General features: G+C 39.4%; 1 protein-coding gene and 1 long non-coding RNA gene across 13 annotated transcripts in view; one reads left to right on the forward strand and one right to left on the reverse strand.

The window, feature by feature from the left end:
* Window positions 1-14,371, reverse strand: part of LOC115612551 — a 33,059-nt gene extending 18,688 nt beyond the window's left edge. For 4 of the 6 annotated variants that reach the window (XR_003993072.1, XR_003993073.1, XR_003993074.1 and 1 more), the window contains exon 1: window positions 13,360-13,576. This is a non-coding gene — a long non-coding RNA (uncharacterized LOC115612551). Of the gene's footprint in view, window positions 1-13,359; window positions 13,577-13,616 lie in introns of those variants that run through there. The other 2 variants (XR_003993076.1, XR_003993075.1) reach the window with 2 other exon arrangements.
* The window catches only part of CGNL1 (cingulin like 1), a 61,215-nt gene continuing 58,792 nt past the window's right edge, over window positions 13,459-15,881 (forward strand). For 4 of the 7 annotated variants that reach the window (XM_030496867.1, XM_030496871.1, XM_030496872.1 and 1 more), the window contains exon 1: window positions 13,459-13,809. The gene's annotated coding sequence lies outside the window, so the exon portion shown is untranslated. Of the gene's footprint in view, window positions 14,439-15,881 lie in introns of all 7 variants that reach the window. The other 3 variants (XM_030496868.1, XM_030496873.1, XM_030496870.1) reach the window with 3 other exon arrangements.

Below are 15,881 nucleotides of genomic sequence, written 5' to 3' on the forward strand. Positions count from 1 at the left end.
AATCAGCCCAATTCCATTTGAAGCAAAAATCAGAAACAGCAGGAATAATCATGAATCACACAAATTTCATGCTTAATCACTAGCTCTCAAGCACATTGCAATTTAAAATTAATTCTTTCCCAGACATATTTACTTTATGTACTTCCATATTGATCCTGACTAAGTTTTTAGACACCATATTTAACAGGAATTAGAATCAGAATGTGTGAATGCAGTATAGGTAGAATTAGTTGAGCATTAGACGTTGAGCAGGGATTGTAAACAGATTTCCATACCAGAGGATTCGTTTATATTATTTTTAACTCAGCAGCTGTTCATCCTTACAGGTGAGAGCGCTCCCATTTCAAGAAGGTACTTATGCAGCTTCATGTATTTGGGTACTTCTGCCCACATAAGTTGGACATGAGCTCAGATGCCATCCTGACCAGGCTTCAGTCATAAGAAATTTACCTGCCAGCAGATTTTAGGGTGCTAACTGCTGACAGGGGCTATGCTTACGGAAGAACTTCCTGACAAGCTGCAACAAGATTTGGTAAGGTAACAAAGAACCTATTAAAGCAGATGAATGCGAGTCCAGCTGAATACAAAATAATTCATACTGAATGAGATGACTCTAGTGTGGTTTGGAAGAGCATTGGAATGAAATACGTTAGTGCCTTCACAAGGAAGTATGCAATGTGAAGTTGTGTTGATGGCCATGGCTAATGTGAATAAGTGGTTGTTATACTACCTAGCCAGTAGGCATGACTGCACCTGGCTTGACACTCTTAAGAAGTGAACAGAAATAGCTGTTCAAAAAGCTGAATGTCTCTTCCTATGCCTGTGAAAAACATAGTTTAAATCTGAGAGGAGTAGTTGAAACTGGAACAAGAAGCCTCTTGCATTTATCAGTAACCCAGCTTAGAAAAGCCACCACTGACTCATAACAAGGTCTTAAATTCTTCTCTCCTGGATATGGAAGTCTGTTAATGGACCATTTTTCCTCAGTCAAATTTGCATCTCTGTAAGGATACTGCAATCACAGAAGTCCGAAAGTTGAGAGTGATTAAAAACAATTTGGAGAGCCTTTCATATGACAGATTTGTGAAAACCTCTGCTACTGAGCTGAGACTGTAAGTAACTAAGATCATGAGGCTACCTAAAGCAATGAATATCACTACAAACACTGTTAGTGTTGTCCTACTGAATAAGAAGACAACATACAATAAAAAAGATCAGATAATAAAATAGGGTTTTACAAAATATCTCTGTCCCTCATCTAGGTAACTAAATGTAACAGGATATTAATTAATCTAATGAGATTAAAAATATGACTGAATAGTTAAATTAATTACAATATCATCTTATTATATTCACTAGGACAAATAACTTGCTTTTCCAGAAACAAAAAGTACTTGATTATTAGTTGGGAATAGAAAGAGTTTCTGCATATTTTGGGCATACATCATATTTTTAATTTAATGAAAGACAAATGTTCCAGGAAATAATCTTTTTACTTTGAGGGTACTCTTACTTTTAACAGTGAATTACTCCTAAGGTTGCCTCCGAAAATCCTTGAATGCATGGATTTACACCCTTTCAAAGGTTTGTTTCTATGGCAGATGCTACTTACACCCTTTTCTTGACATCAGAAGATGCACATAGAATAGGTTGGTTTTGTTTGCATTATTGGTCATAGTTCTACGAGGGAGTTATATTTCTGACTAAAGTTTGATATATACCATTAATGATGAACATAGGTGTCTATGCTCTAACAAGATCTTCTAAATGAAGGGTAACCCTTGTAGCTTGTATCGTTTCATAGGTATGCAGTTGGAATAAAAGAGAAACTAGAGGAAGGATTAGTCTTTCTCAGAGTTTGAGTCTGCTAAGGGCCAGAAGCCATCAGATACAGAAACTTGTGCATCTGGACAAGCAATAGCATCAGAACAGAGAAGTGCTGAACTGACTTGAAAACTAACAAAATCTGTGAAACAGATCTGGTCTTTTGAAGAGCCAGTACAGACCAGCAGAAATGACAGAGCAGAGAGGCCATGCTGAAAACTCCAAGTGCAAACTGCATCATTGGCAGTCATGGCGATGGGAAAACTCTCTGGATTGACAACAAATAAGGCGATCGGGCAAACTAAACTCAGCTGCTTCACAGGTCCACATGCAAACTTGGAGGAAGCTGAAATGCACAGCAGAGCCAGCTGGCTGTTCCTGAGGGTGGGCCTGCTGCCAGGCAGCTGTGACAGGGGGAGCCAGACTCAGTAGCCACCCCTTGATGACCTGGACTACCCTGGGACTGACTGATATTCTTTACTGTGAAGGGAAAAGTTGAATACGCTTTGTGTAAATAGCCATAGATTTTGTTAATAATTATTTAAAGATAACTATACAGCCAGTGTCCCACAGTCTGTTGTTTGTATTCCAAAATAATCAAAAGCAGAAGAACCTCTTCCTAAGAGCACAAGAAAAGGTTTAATTCATTCTTCTCACAGAAGGAAGTTGGACATGCAACGAAGCAAGAGCATTGAGACATGGTTATCCTGCCAGAAAGAATCACAGATATTGAGACTGATCCTATTTGCTGTCAATTTAGAAATTCAGGTTTTGAGCCTCTGTTGTGATTTTATTATTTATTTTTTTCAATTTTTATGTTATTTTCTAATGTGATTGATCTTTTATTTTCTATACATTTAATGCCTCCATTAATTCTCTAGCTTCCCATATGGAAAAGTGCATGCCTGAATCTGGCTGGTCATACTTTAAGGACCCGCTAACATTCTGATCCCAAAAGAAGGTTTCAGAGGCACAGTATAAGCACAGGTCAGCACATTTGCGAAATCAGGTATTTGCTTTTCTTCAAAGATTAGGGGTGTCTCTTCAGTGAAGTGTTAGAAGACACGTAAGTGCAAATGCTGCCAGCTGCCTCTGCTATTGCAACTAAACTAAACAAATATTTTCATTGTACTCTGAAAAAGAAACATCACTGACCCTCCACCCCCACTCTCATGTTTTGTTATGGGGTGTTAAAAAACAGGCAAGCACAAAGTAATTATTACGATACCATCTCTCCTCATAGTCCTGGATTTCTGAAAGGAAAAGATGAGTGCTTCCATATATTGTTTTTTCACTTTAGAGAAAAGAATGAAAATAATTTTCAGTACTCAGAGTGTCTGCACCTGGGGCCTAAATGAAGGGAAGTAGGTAAATAGTTCCAAGTAATTAATGTAATGGCTCAGAGGGGCCACAGAAGGAAAGGGGAGTTTTCTCCAGTTTAAATGTTTGCATTCATGCTTTGCCTAAAGCAAAACAAGCTATCTGTCTTCTGGTTTGCATTTTCGCAATGAAAGCTTCCATTTATCTTATTGTCATTCCAACATGTGCATCATTTACAGCTTTCACTGCTTGAAATATACAAGTACTGTACAATGCAAAATTGTATCTTCTGAGCTTCTAAGATTTTGTAAAATTGTAGAGGGTGTTTGAAAAAGTGAACCAGTAAAAGCAGATTCAATTTAGAATGTTGGTTCATTTTTGTAAGTAGTTGCAGGTTAGAGGCTTTGGTACTGTGGTTGCTTTGCTGCGTAGTGGAATCTCCAACCCAGAATGAAAGTGCAATTGCCTCTTTCCACACTTGGGGGTGAGAGGGTCCACGACAGAAATGACCAAAGTTGACAGGTTACACCCAGATTGGCCATTATTAAAGACTGAAGAAAGGGTGATGGGTCTTGAGTTCCATCTGTTTCTGACATTCTGTCAGAGCTGTAGAGACGTGAAAATCTCCAAAATACATTTCTGAACTCTCTCCTAGAGTTAGAAATTTATGCCAACCTTTTCTTACAAAACAGGAGGAAAAGTATTATCTGCTTTATCTATTAGTTCAGTGAATAGAGAATTAGCAATCAGAGGAAGTCTGTGTTCAAGCCTTGACTCTGAGAATATCAGTTTTGCATTTTTAGCTTCCTGTTTTAAGAACCTCAGTATAAGGGACATTTAGATGAGACACTTTCATCTTCTCTTGTGGAAATGAAAATGCTGCCCACAAGAAATACTGTTATAGAAAGAGAATTAAGCATGACTATCTTAATAGTGGGTACTCCTCATGGGGACGCCTAGCTCCCCATTTGTTCAAATTACTACTTAATACTAAATCTTATGGAAGGAAAGCTCTATGAGACAAACCCTTTGTTTTGGCCTATCATTGTGTTCCCCTGTTACATGACTCATATCAGAAGTGTTTTCCACCATCAGACCTAGGACAGTATCGCTTATTCTATCAAAGAGACTTGCCTGATGTGTGAGGCTAGTTAATTCTGCCTGCTTTCACAAAGGCAGAATTTCTTTTGACAATTCACATGGCAAGCCTGCAGTCCAGTCCAACTTAACATAAAGTCCCCTTTGCATGGTGTAGTATACAAATGTGTTAAGGGACATGCCTTAACCTACAAGTTGATAGAGTGATGAATTTCATGCAGAAACTGGAGATAGGAAAGGTCCAAGTTCATCTCATTAGAAACCGGCAAACATCTGTTAAGCTTGGTCTATGCTTAAAAGGTTTCCTGATGTAATGATCTTGGCAAACTCTCCCTAGAATAGATGCTGTTGAAGTTAGCCAAAAAAGCTCAGACGGATTTCCCAGACAAAACAAACTGCACTGACTTCTATGCTCTAAACTGGGCCTACAGTAGAGGTATTACAAAAGTGTAGTCACAAGTCACAAGCTTTGTGACACTCCAATATACAATAAGTATCTTCTGTAGACCTGGTCTGAAATAGGATTAATTTCACATAATGTCTGGATTTCAAATGAGTGACCACTAGTGAAAGTCTTATTGAGTTCAGGTACAAGAGTACCTTCTCAGGCTAAGTATACAAACCGAATATAAGCAGCAGAGTAATTGTTGAAACGTTTAGATTGGGAAAACTGTGCTTCACCTCATCCCAGCATAAAACCTACTCAAGAGAAAGTGTAGTTTTGCTGTTATAAGTGTATGTTATGGTACAAGCTTTCTTTTTTAACACAGTCATTCAAAGATTACACCTCATCTCAACCCTGACTGACAGAGCAGTGCTGGCAGAAGCCCACAGCCTAGTCATGGTCTCACAGGAAAGGTCCTGACCTCAGAAACGTTAACTCTGCTCACACTGCTCTGAAACAGGCTTACTGCAGTTCTGATTATTAAAATAAAAATCTTATCTTTCTGAGGTTTAAGACTCTACCCTCTCTAGAAGGAGGTAATATTTCTCAAGCACATGGAATTAACTCAATCATTTCTTGGCTGTACTGAGGGGAACACATAATTTTATATTAAAGGAAATATATATTGCACGGTTGAGGGAAAAATATAGCAGGATGAAGTTTTAGTCTATTGTATCTAGGCTATTCCCCCCTGCTAATTCAGTTAGAGAAATATAAAAACCAGACAGACTGGGAGTATGGGGGAGCAATCAACCAAACTACAGACAAACCAAAGTAAAATAAAGTTCAGTCTTTCTCAGCAGAATTCCAGATAGCGCAATGTGGGAGCATCAACTTCATGTAAGTAAAGAATTTTTCGTGCAAATTTAAATGACTTCAGAACAATAAGCTCTTATACAACTCTGAATGGCCTTGCAACTAAAAATACATTCTATTTAGTATTTCTTTCAGCTTGTTTTAGACAGCATCAATAGTTTTCTCAGAAGATAATATCACTGTTTGGCAGAAACATATTTGCAAAAATAAACTAAATTCAGAAAAGTTTCCAGGGATGTATCTGGACACAAATGTGGATAGTGACCTTTACTTACTCATATCCAAAATAAACCTCACTAGATGTACAACTTTCTTTGCTAAATATAAACATTCTAACGTTGATAAGCTTTACAGAAAGAGAAATTGATCATAATGTATTACTACCATCACCAGTATTTTAAGAGCACCCTCTACAGTCACAAAACACTATCTCACCAGGAAAAGCTCTCCTACCTAAAACCCCCCAGTATTAAGTGAAAACTGGAGGATCACTTTAGTTTATCAGTATAGTGTTAAATCTATATGAACATATCTCTATGAGTGCTTTAAGCCCAAGTAAAGATGAGCAGACTTCGCATAAGTGCCAAAGATGGAACGTCTTTCATTACTAAAGCCTCTATGTTTGAGGATTTAAAATACTTTAAGTATTCTGGTCTGACTCATAATTAGTCTGTAAACTTCTTAAGACAATGGATGCTTGTGGGATCGGAAATGGAAACCCATACAAGACAGTCTGTGTTCTTTTCAAAAGAAAGCAAGGAATAACCCATGGCAAAGGGCAGGATGAACTGGTTTTCCTCAGTTAATTTTGTTTGTTTGTTCTTGGTTTTAGTTCTCAGAATACTTTTTGTAAGTGTTGTGCAAAACAAGTATTTTGTTCACAAGTGGAACTGAAAAATAAAAAAACCCAACTCCATGACATGCTTATTATACACCTGTACATTCTACTGTGCAAATATTCATGTTTTGCTTGATTTTGGGTTTTATGTAGCAGTTCCTATAAAGCACATGACAATTCCTTCCTGGAGCATCCAAGTGAGAAGAGACAGAGTAGTGTGACTCTGAGATCTTTACACACGACTTCTCCTCAGCAACTCTCAATTTCATGCAGACCCTTCTACTGGCCCTGACATGGCAAATCCAACACTATGGTAGTACAATTTGTTATTACTGCAGTATAGCTCCTTTTTTTTTTTTTTTAAATAGGTTAAAAGTCTTTATTGCTCTTTTTTTTTTTTTTTTTTTTTTAATAGATAATGGATATATTTTCTTAGGAGAGAGCTGACTTTATTCTGCTCTGGTTTCCACCCTGCCAAATGAGTATAAAAAATTGTATGTCTGTTTGCTACCTTTTTCTTTTTCCTTGAAAAAGAAAAAAGCAAAGCATTTCCAAATCACTCATTCATTTTCCCAGCTTCTGTCTTCAAGTGGTATGTTCAGCCCTAAATATTTTTCCATGTTTAAGCTTGAATAACTGTTTATGTCACATAGAAATGAGTAGGATTGAAGAAGACATTTAAATAAGCAGTTTTCTGCATCAGTCCTGATAAAACAAACCTATAAAGGTTGGAAATGCCAATCCCCTGAAACTTATCTTTCTTAACCTGTCTTTTTGGGTCTGCCTAGATTTGCAAAGATACAGATATTTTCTTAAGTATTCAGTGCAATAGTAGTTAAGATACTGCAGTTGAACTGAGAGTGATGCTTTAGCTTTAAAGCAGAAAGATCAGTATCTTTCAAAGTCAATCCTTCACGTTTCTTACATGAGACATTACTGAAAAGTTTGTATCTATTCTAAAATATTGCTTTACAAAACTATATAAATGATATTACCTCACCTGGTTAAGTGGCTAGAGATTAAAACAATCTTAAGAATATTAAAAATAATCCTTTTTTCCTGGTCTTGATTTTCAAGCTACTCAGATGTAACTTTGTCAAAGGATCGGTCAAACTGATTTTAGCCACCAGATGGTGCAATTGCACAACAGCATAAAAGTGTACTGGCTAACGTATCCAAACTGAATGAGGAGACAGGTTTTGCATCAGATACTGCTTTAGACTTCATAGGGTTGGAAAAGTTTCCTCATCTTTGTCCAAAAGTAGAAGGAGGGGGAAAAAAAAAAAAAATTAATGCATGCCGGTAAGGAAAAATAAGTAAATTTTTACATGGGATAGTGATGGATTTTATCTCTGCTCCAAAAGCTGGAGTTTGGGTCTAAACCCAAAAATATATTTAATGTTTCACCTCCCTATTGAAATTATTTTATTTCAATGGGAATTAGGAGCCTAAATTCTTTACTGGGTATTTGCCTTAGTTCTCATCAAAGACACATTTTTAAGAAAACATGATGTAATGTTTGCAAATCCTAAAAAGATACATTAAATAAAACTTTGTCCTGCTGTATTTTTAATCAATAGTACAGTTTAAAACAGGAAAATATTAATTTTGTTGCTATGTGCTGTCTTCCTTGGTACACTAGACATGCATTAAATTGCCTGCATACCCTAAACCAAGATAATCTTTGATATTCATTGTAAACAAAAGAAAGATACTTAAATAAAGGCAAAACAAGATTTGAAATCAGTATTTCTGAGAGAGACAGAAAATACTATGTCCCCAAGATGTAATCTTTGGATGCCAATCTTAAGAATTTAGATCTTTATTGTGCAAACATCTATGTGTAGAATAAAATTTAAATACATCAAAAATGCTTACATTTGCTTACTGTTACACATCTGTACATTATTTCAGGATGAGAAACAGAACTGTTAAATTACTCAGAAAACCTCTGTGTGACATGGTTTAGTGCGATGTGTCCCTGCCCATGGCAGGGGGGTTGGAACTGGATGATCTTAAGGTCCTTTCCAACCCTAACTATTCTATGTTTCTATGACTCTTGCCATGACACATGATTTTGGTTTCAGCATAGCACATTCTATATTCTTTTTTGTGATTAAATCCTTTGTCTACTTAGATTGTAAAGCATTTTTTGGTATGGATCTATATCTGCATGGAGCTCTACAATGCCTAGTACAATTTCCTAATACTGAGTATAGAAAATAGGTAAGAAATAGATATGCAATATATAGAAAACAGGTAAGAACGATAGTTCTTAAGATCTACATGCAGAAAGAGCATATGAACCATTTAATTTACTACATTACTATTTCTGTGATAATTAATGTTTACATTTGCACTGACTGAAACAATGCACCCTTTAAGCTTTGTTTGAATAAATACATTGACAATGCCAATAAATTACTAATGTTACGTATTTGCGCAAAACAGACGTTCAGTCTATGCTACTCCCAAAACACCAGTTTGTTCCTGCAGCATGGGCACAGCTAAATCCTAACAGGCTGGACTTGACCAAGAGGAGCGACACAGACCACAGCAGAAGTTACAGTGAATTACAAAAGAGAATTTACAGTGGTTTCTGGAACTTTAATGTAGATGTACTTGGTAGTACCTAGGATTCTGCAGGCTGTTCTTGGAAAAACTTCTTCTGTCATTGCTAGGATTACTTGAATAAGGCTAGTGGGAGCAAGACTCTGTTGTTAAGATGAAGGAAGAAATATGGATATAGCCAAAAGTTGTCCCAGAAGAATGGGAGGTCAGAAAGTCTCATAATGGCTAGACATAGAGTCCAAAATCTTAAACTGAAGTACATATCTGTACGAATTATTCACTTAATTACTGGACTACATATTTGTAACATTAATGTTGAAACTGTCATATTATGTCTGATCAAAATTTGTGTTGTATTTTCTCCTCAACAGCTTTTAAACTCTTCACTTCACCTGACACCTTTGAATATCGTATCTTACTCCTGGTCTCCTGATTTCCACATATGTAAGATTAATAATTGTACAGTCTTATATTCACTAGGAAGAGTATTTGTAAACTTGAGCTAACTAAAATGGAATTAAATTCTACAGGAGACAAGTTACAGTTTAAATCTTCATCTCCTTTTTCCTCACCATAGCTTAGCTAACATAAAGTAAAAACAGGTCTTTTCCCCTGTTGAAGACAACCAAAAATGCTAATTTCTTGTTCTACAATTTCATCTGTCATTTTAATACATTTTATTTACCACATCTCATTCTCCTGCAATGTAACGATGTTCTTTAATATCTACCCTAATGGCTGGGATGACTCAGGCTTTTTTAGAATATTGTTACACGCCTCTACATTCCACAATTGGGTTAGAGATAGGGAGAACCCAGTGCTCTGGGCTGTGTCTGTAGTATCCTGTGCGTTTGACAGCTGTATATGGGAGAATAGAGAAACAAGAGAACAAGAGATGACAAATGCAAAAGACAGGAGCTACCTCCAAAAAGAAAAAGGAGAGAGGGGAAAAAAGAAAGGGAAGGGACTACAAAAAGAGAGGAAAAAAATAAGAAAGGTGGAAAACTAAGGGCCTCCCTTTCTGAGTATTTGTCTTTCAAATTAAAATACAGAGCTCATACATTAAAAAACATCTGGTAAAAGTGTAAAATTAAATTTCTTCAAATGACCCAAACACTCCTCTGAAAGTAAATTTACACCCCAGTAAATTTAATACTTAGAACTGTTCCTTGGTGTTCTATGATTGCCAAAGTAGTCTGATTTTTATAAAAGGGTACTTTGCTATGTTCATATAACTCAGAAGTGCTTTGTTAAGTTTGTTTAAATGATTGAGATACAGATACAATTTTACAGATATAATTTTAGAATCCACTCTGTAAACATTCTGCTTAAGATAATGTGAAAACTAGAAAAAGGATGTCAATTTTGAAGATTGTGTTTCTTGAAATAATAGATAAAAGTGTATTCGATACCTTACTGAATACAGTAATAAGGGGATGTTATTTCTTAAGCAACAGGCATCTAGACTTTTATAGTAATTTGAGAAAATTTGCAGGATGTACTGTAAAAGATGAGTCAGAAGCAGTGTTTCAAAGTAATTATATACTGTGAGAACAGCTTTTTTTTTTTTTTTTAAACACTATGATTATTGGATCAGATCCTTTCCTGCAAGGAAACCAGGAGGCTATAATAAAGTGTCAAAATTCACTTCAATGTATAGTTGAGTATGAAGAGATAGAAATACATCTTGCTAGGAGCCAAGCATAGCACTAATAAACCAGGCATTCAATACAATCTGACTAAATGCAAAAGGAGAGCTGAATTTCGGGAGTGCTATTGAGTACCTGAGGTGTGCTAGGGACGCTAGCAGCTGGAATTAATCTACAGCACAAGCTGTTAGGGCATTACTGTTTGTTTTTGCTTTAGCTGCATTCTCCATTTTGTACTGTATTTCACAACTGCGTGATAATACGCTGCCTGGACAGAGAGACATTAATCATAGTGTCATCCAGTTTTGTAAACAAGGACCAAAGCCTTCATTTAAAGGAGAGGAAGAGAAAAGTAAATGGATGAGGGGTGGGAAATTGTAGCCTGCACGGATATGACATTCTGTATATGACCTAACTCTGTCTTCAGTGCAATTTTAACTTATTGCTGTGTTTGCACACCCTCCTTCAAAAAATTCTTACCTCACTGGACAACCTTGTACTTTTGCAATATTCCAGCTGGACTATGGTTCTTAGTGAGCAAGGTCTTAATGTTTGTAGCATTATTTTACCAAGTACTTTTAAAACTCATGTTCAAGTATGCCAAAGATCTGTGAGAAACTGTTTGACAATATGTTTGATTCAAGCTACAGTTTTAATGCAAGCTTAAAGGTTGAAATTAAACTTTCCTCAAAGGCTCATAAAGTATAGGACAGAGCTTTGAGCCAAAATGCACTCAAACCCCTCCTCTTCAGCCTGCAATGCTCACAGACAATATAAGAATTTTAGCAATTGTGCTGGTTCCACTTTTTTGTCTCTTTTTTTCCCTTTTAATACAAAAAATAAAGAAAAAAAAATAAGAATGAAAAATGCCTTGGCCTAATTATCACCTGAAACAATTATTCTAAAGTCAGTACAGACCAGGAGAATGGTTTTCTAATCAGCTTGATGCTGAGCAGACAGGAATTGAATTGGACCCTGAGCTGCTACCTTATATGTAACACATTGTGAAAAAGTAATTATAGGCTATATAATAATGAATAATATCATACCCTGGTTATTTTAGCAAGAAATTAATCTTTTATTTTTTTTTTTTTCCTGGCTTGCTTCTAAAAGCAATGGAAATGTATTGTTGTATAACATAATTGATTAACACCTGTTCTAATTAACCTCTAACAATAACCTGAAAATTATAGGTGTATACACCTCATACTACACTACAAAATCAAACATTTTGTTTTCTATTAAGTTCAATTCCTTCGTACGTTACTGTCGTGGTTTAAGTAGTAGTTTAAAACTACGAGGCTGAACAAACTGTCAGCATATTTCTTCACACTTTAATTGTAATGAAATACAGCCAAATACATGTGTGTCTGTGAGTTCAACCCAAAACTTTGCCGCATAGCTGATGTAACTGGGGGGGGGGGAAGATTAATTATATTATTTCTTTTCCATTCCTTATTTCTAAGTTTTACCAGTTAGAAGGGCTTAGAGTAAAAATCATGTGCTTTCTGAAAACTACAGCGAAAGGAGTTAAGCAAACTATATATATCTTTTATGTAAACAGCTCCAAGATTAGCCATGGCCTCTGGTTATATGAAAATAACATATATGAAAAGCAAATGTTAAATGGCAAAGTATGTAAAAGATCAAGATGGCAACACATTTAGGCTGTTCTGTCTCATGAGCATTTTTCTGACAAGTCAGTCAAGGGCAGAAAAATTCATAGATCTATGACTTTCAACATCCATTTTGAGGGAGAATGAATTTCATACATTATGTAGAGGTGCGTTTTTCCACAACAGAAGCCTTAATAGCCCCTGTCACACCTAGTACTTTCATCCCCTCAGCAAAGGAAATAATTGTTAGATGTCTGCAATCACCTCACTAGATGCCTCTTTAGAACTGTTCGTAATTTGTCCAATTCACACCTAAATCTGGATACAGTGCCCTAGAAGCGTCAACATTAATGCTACATTTGGAGCGGCTGCTCTCCTGGTTGAACCTCTTCTGTTTATATATCCTAATTAAGACAGGCACATTCTTTTCAGAAAATCCATACAATAGTGCTTGCTAACTGGGCTTGTTTTGTCAGAACGTGTAACAGGTAGCAGAGGAGCTCAGACAGAAATGTGAGCAGTGACCTCCAAGCACAGCTGGATTTTAAAAGTGGATGAGTGCCTACCCATCATTCTCCTGTAGAACAACTCTGTAAGTAGACCCCCCATATATCACCCTTCCCCCCCCGACAATGCTGTTTGTTTTACATGATTCAAATCTCAAGAACAGATTTCTAAGGGTAGAAGAAATTATTCGAGGTGCAAATCTCGTGACATGCTTATAGTCACTGTACTGTTTTGTATGACACTTGTAAACCACGTGTCCTTAGCAGCTAGCTGTCCTTCACACATGGGCCAGGGGAAGCAGTCATGCTGCAGTATGGCAGCACTTCAGTTCTGACTGTATCTGTAGAATGTTCTGGAAGTCTGCGAACACTTTGTTGTGGTATTTCCAGTCTAACTTAAGACATTGTGAAAAACCACCACAAACGGTGAAGGCAGCCCAGGTGTGCCCAGAGGTGCTCATGACATTGCTCTCAGTACGGGCGCGCCACGGCCCAGCTCCTCACTCCTTCCCTCCACCACACGCTCAAACCCGCGCCTGCCCTGCCCCGTCCTTCTGCTGCCTCAGCTCTTCCCGCCGCGGCGGGAGCATGGCCAGCCGCCTCCGCCGGCCGGCGGGTCCCGCTCGCGAAGGAAAGCAAACCCGGCTGTCAGCCGGCCTCGACCTGACGGCAGTACCTGGGCCCGGGGCTGAGTTTCTGCTGCAGAGGATTGTTCCAGCCACCCCCTTTCGTCCTGGCACCGTTTGCGCAGCCTGAACGAACGAGGATTCGGGTGGTTTTGCCCTCTGTTTGCCGTTTATAGGTGCCTGTCGGGGGCCGCCAACCTGACGGGACCCCGCGCGTCACGATCCCCCTCAGGGCGTCCAACAGCCGCGAGCGCGGCGGGAAAGGGCGGGAAACCGTCGCGCGCGCCCGAGGCAGCCCCTAGCTCACCTGAGGGAGCGCCCCCCGCCTGGCTCCTCCCCGGCACGGCACGGCACGGCCCGGGCGCGGCCCCGGCCCCGGCCCCGGCACCCCCCTCCCCCGCTGGAAGGGGCGGGCAGTCCGCCCTCAGCTCCGGCGGCGAGCGCGGCTGGAGGGGCGACGGCAAGAGCGGCACGAAGTTGACTGGAGTCCCCCTGACAGGGTGAGGCGGCTCGGGACGGGTGAGGAGAGCGGCGGCGCGTGGTTGCGACGGAAGCTCTGGGCGCCGGGAGGGGGGGCACCGCGTCGCTCACTTCTGTCTGCCGAGATGGCCGGGGCCGGGCGGCAGCGGGCTGTGGCGAGACCTGACCGGAGCGCGGTGGTCACAGGGGACGTCGCCTTGTGGGGTTGGCGCCCGCGGCTGTAGAGGTGGCGCCCCGCGCTGAGGCGCCCTGGGTCGCTGGCTTCCCTCCTCCACCTCGCTCCGTTAAACACGCTCTTTCCCAAAGGCCAAGGGCGCCGCGTTCTCTCGGGTGTGGGGGGACAACAACACGGCTCTCCCTGTACGACCGCTGGTAACGCGCGGGGAGGCCTTCCCCCCGAGCGCTCCTCGGGGCTGAGCTGGCGAGCGGCGGCTGTGCCTCCCCCGGGGCGGGCGTGCGGAACGGGCCGCGGAGGGGCGAGGGAGTTCCGGGAAAACAGCCTCCGCTGAGACCTGACTGTTTCCGAGTTTCCCCTCGCGGCTGGGAAGAGCGGGGGCTCTTCCCCAAGTGCATGTTCCGGCCGCAGCTGCTCCGGAGCGGTGGTTGCGGTACCTCAGCTGGAGGTGCTGCTGCCGGCCTTCGGCTCCAGGTGACCGCGCACTGGCCAGCTGGGGGGCTTGGAGGGCGGGAGCTCCGGGCAGCCCGGCCGGCGAGGACCCCTCCGCGGGTCGCAAAGACCGAGGTGTGTCAGGGGCGCCGCGGCCGCCTGCCCGCACGCATTCCTCCGGGGATTCCTGGCATTCCTGAGCTGAGGACACTCTGACTTCTTCATCTCCCTTTTATTCCACGAATTAGTGTATTTTTGCGAAAGGGTGTGTCCGCATTGTGTGTGTTCCTTTTCATGGGAAAGGCTCAGAATGGCAGTTCAGACATTTATTCTTCTTCCCAATTAACTTTGCATCTGATATAATTTATAACTCTCCCATATGATGACAGCTTTATGGGTAGATGAGTACTGCGATAAAACTTTTGTGGTGAGTTTGGATTAGCGTCTGCAGTTGACAGAAGAATAGTTGTTATAGCTTTTACCTTTCTCCTGGTATTCTTTGAAGTATTTTGAAAAAATCTCTGCAATGTAGTTTGAACAGTTATCAAAGCTGAAATAGTGCACACCTATCCTTGACGGTTGTTTTATTTATCTGAACATCTACACAGTATTTAACTTGCATGCACTCATATAAAATGAATCCTGTAGATGAATCGGAACCCCCCTAGGATATAATTATTTGTAATTTAATTACCCATATGAATTTGACAGATTTGGTGTCTGATACTTATTGTGGCAACTGTCACATGTCTCAGTTAAGGATCTCTTTATAGACCTGGTTTTAAGATAACGTTAAAACTCTTATAAAAATATAACTAAAATGGCAAAACCAAACCACTGATTACTTTTTTAAGGTACTTTGTAAGAAGTTGTTTGACTAGCAATTATATTTTCTAGAAATGACACCGTCATTGAATTGTCTTGTTTTTATCTCATGTTAGAACCAGAATAAATTCACTTACACTCACGTGTACTAAACCAATTGTGGTTACTGCTGAAGTGTACTAAGTTGCTATAAGCCTTTTTTTAATAGAGTGTTAGTTTGAACGTAGGTCTTTTCTTTTGGGAAAAGATTATAAATGGAAATGAAAACTTCTCATACAGTTTTGGAATGCACTAGTAGTAGTGTAGCAAGCAGCATGTTTTACAAAGATATAGAAGCTGGTCATGTTATGAAAGGCAATTATACAGCTTTTTATGGTGTGTTATGCTTTTTGAAACATAGTCAGCTATACTTTTTAAACAAAAATGTAAAATCAGCAGTATTTATAATTTTTATTAAAGATTCTTTTAGAATATTAATATTTTACGTAAGAGAAGATAATTGTTCTTAGAAGATTTTTTTGCTTGTTTTTTTTTAAACAAATGATATGAGATAAATAAAATGCAGTGCTTCAAATGTAGTACCTTATAAAGGGGCTGATGTTTTTACAGTATGTATTTACAATTTAGGTGTGTTTTTGAAATATTAATCACTGGAAAAGA

This window comes from Strigops habroptila, chromosome 9, assembly GCF_004027225.2.
Source record: "Strigops habroptila isolate Jane chromosome 9, bStrHab1.2.pri, whole genome shotgun sequence".
Lineage (NCBI taxonomy): Eukaryota > Metazoa > Chordata > Aves > Psittaciformes > Psittacidae > Strigops > Strigops habroptila.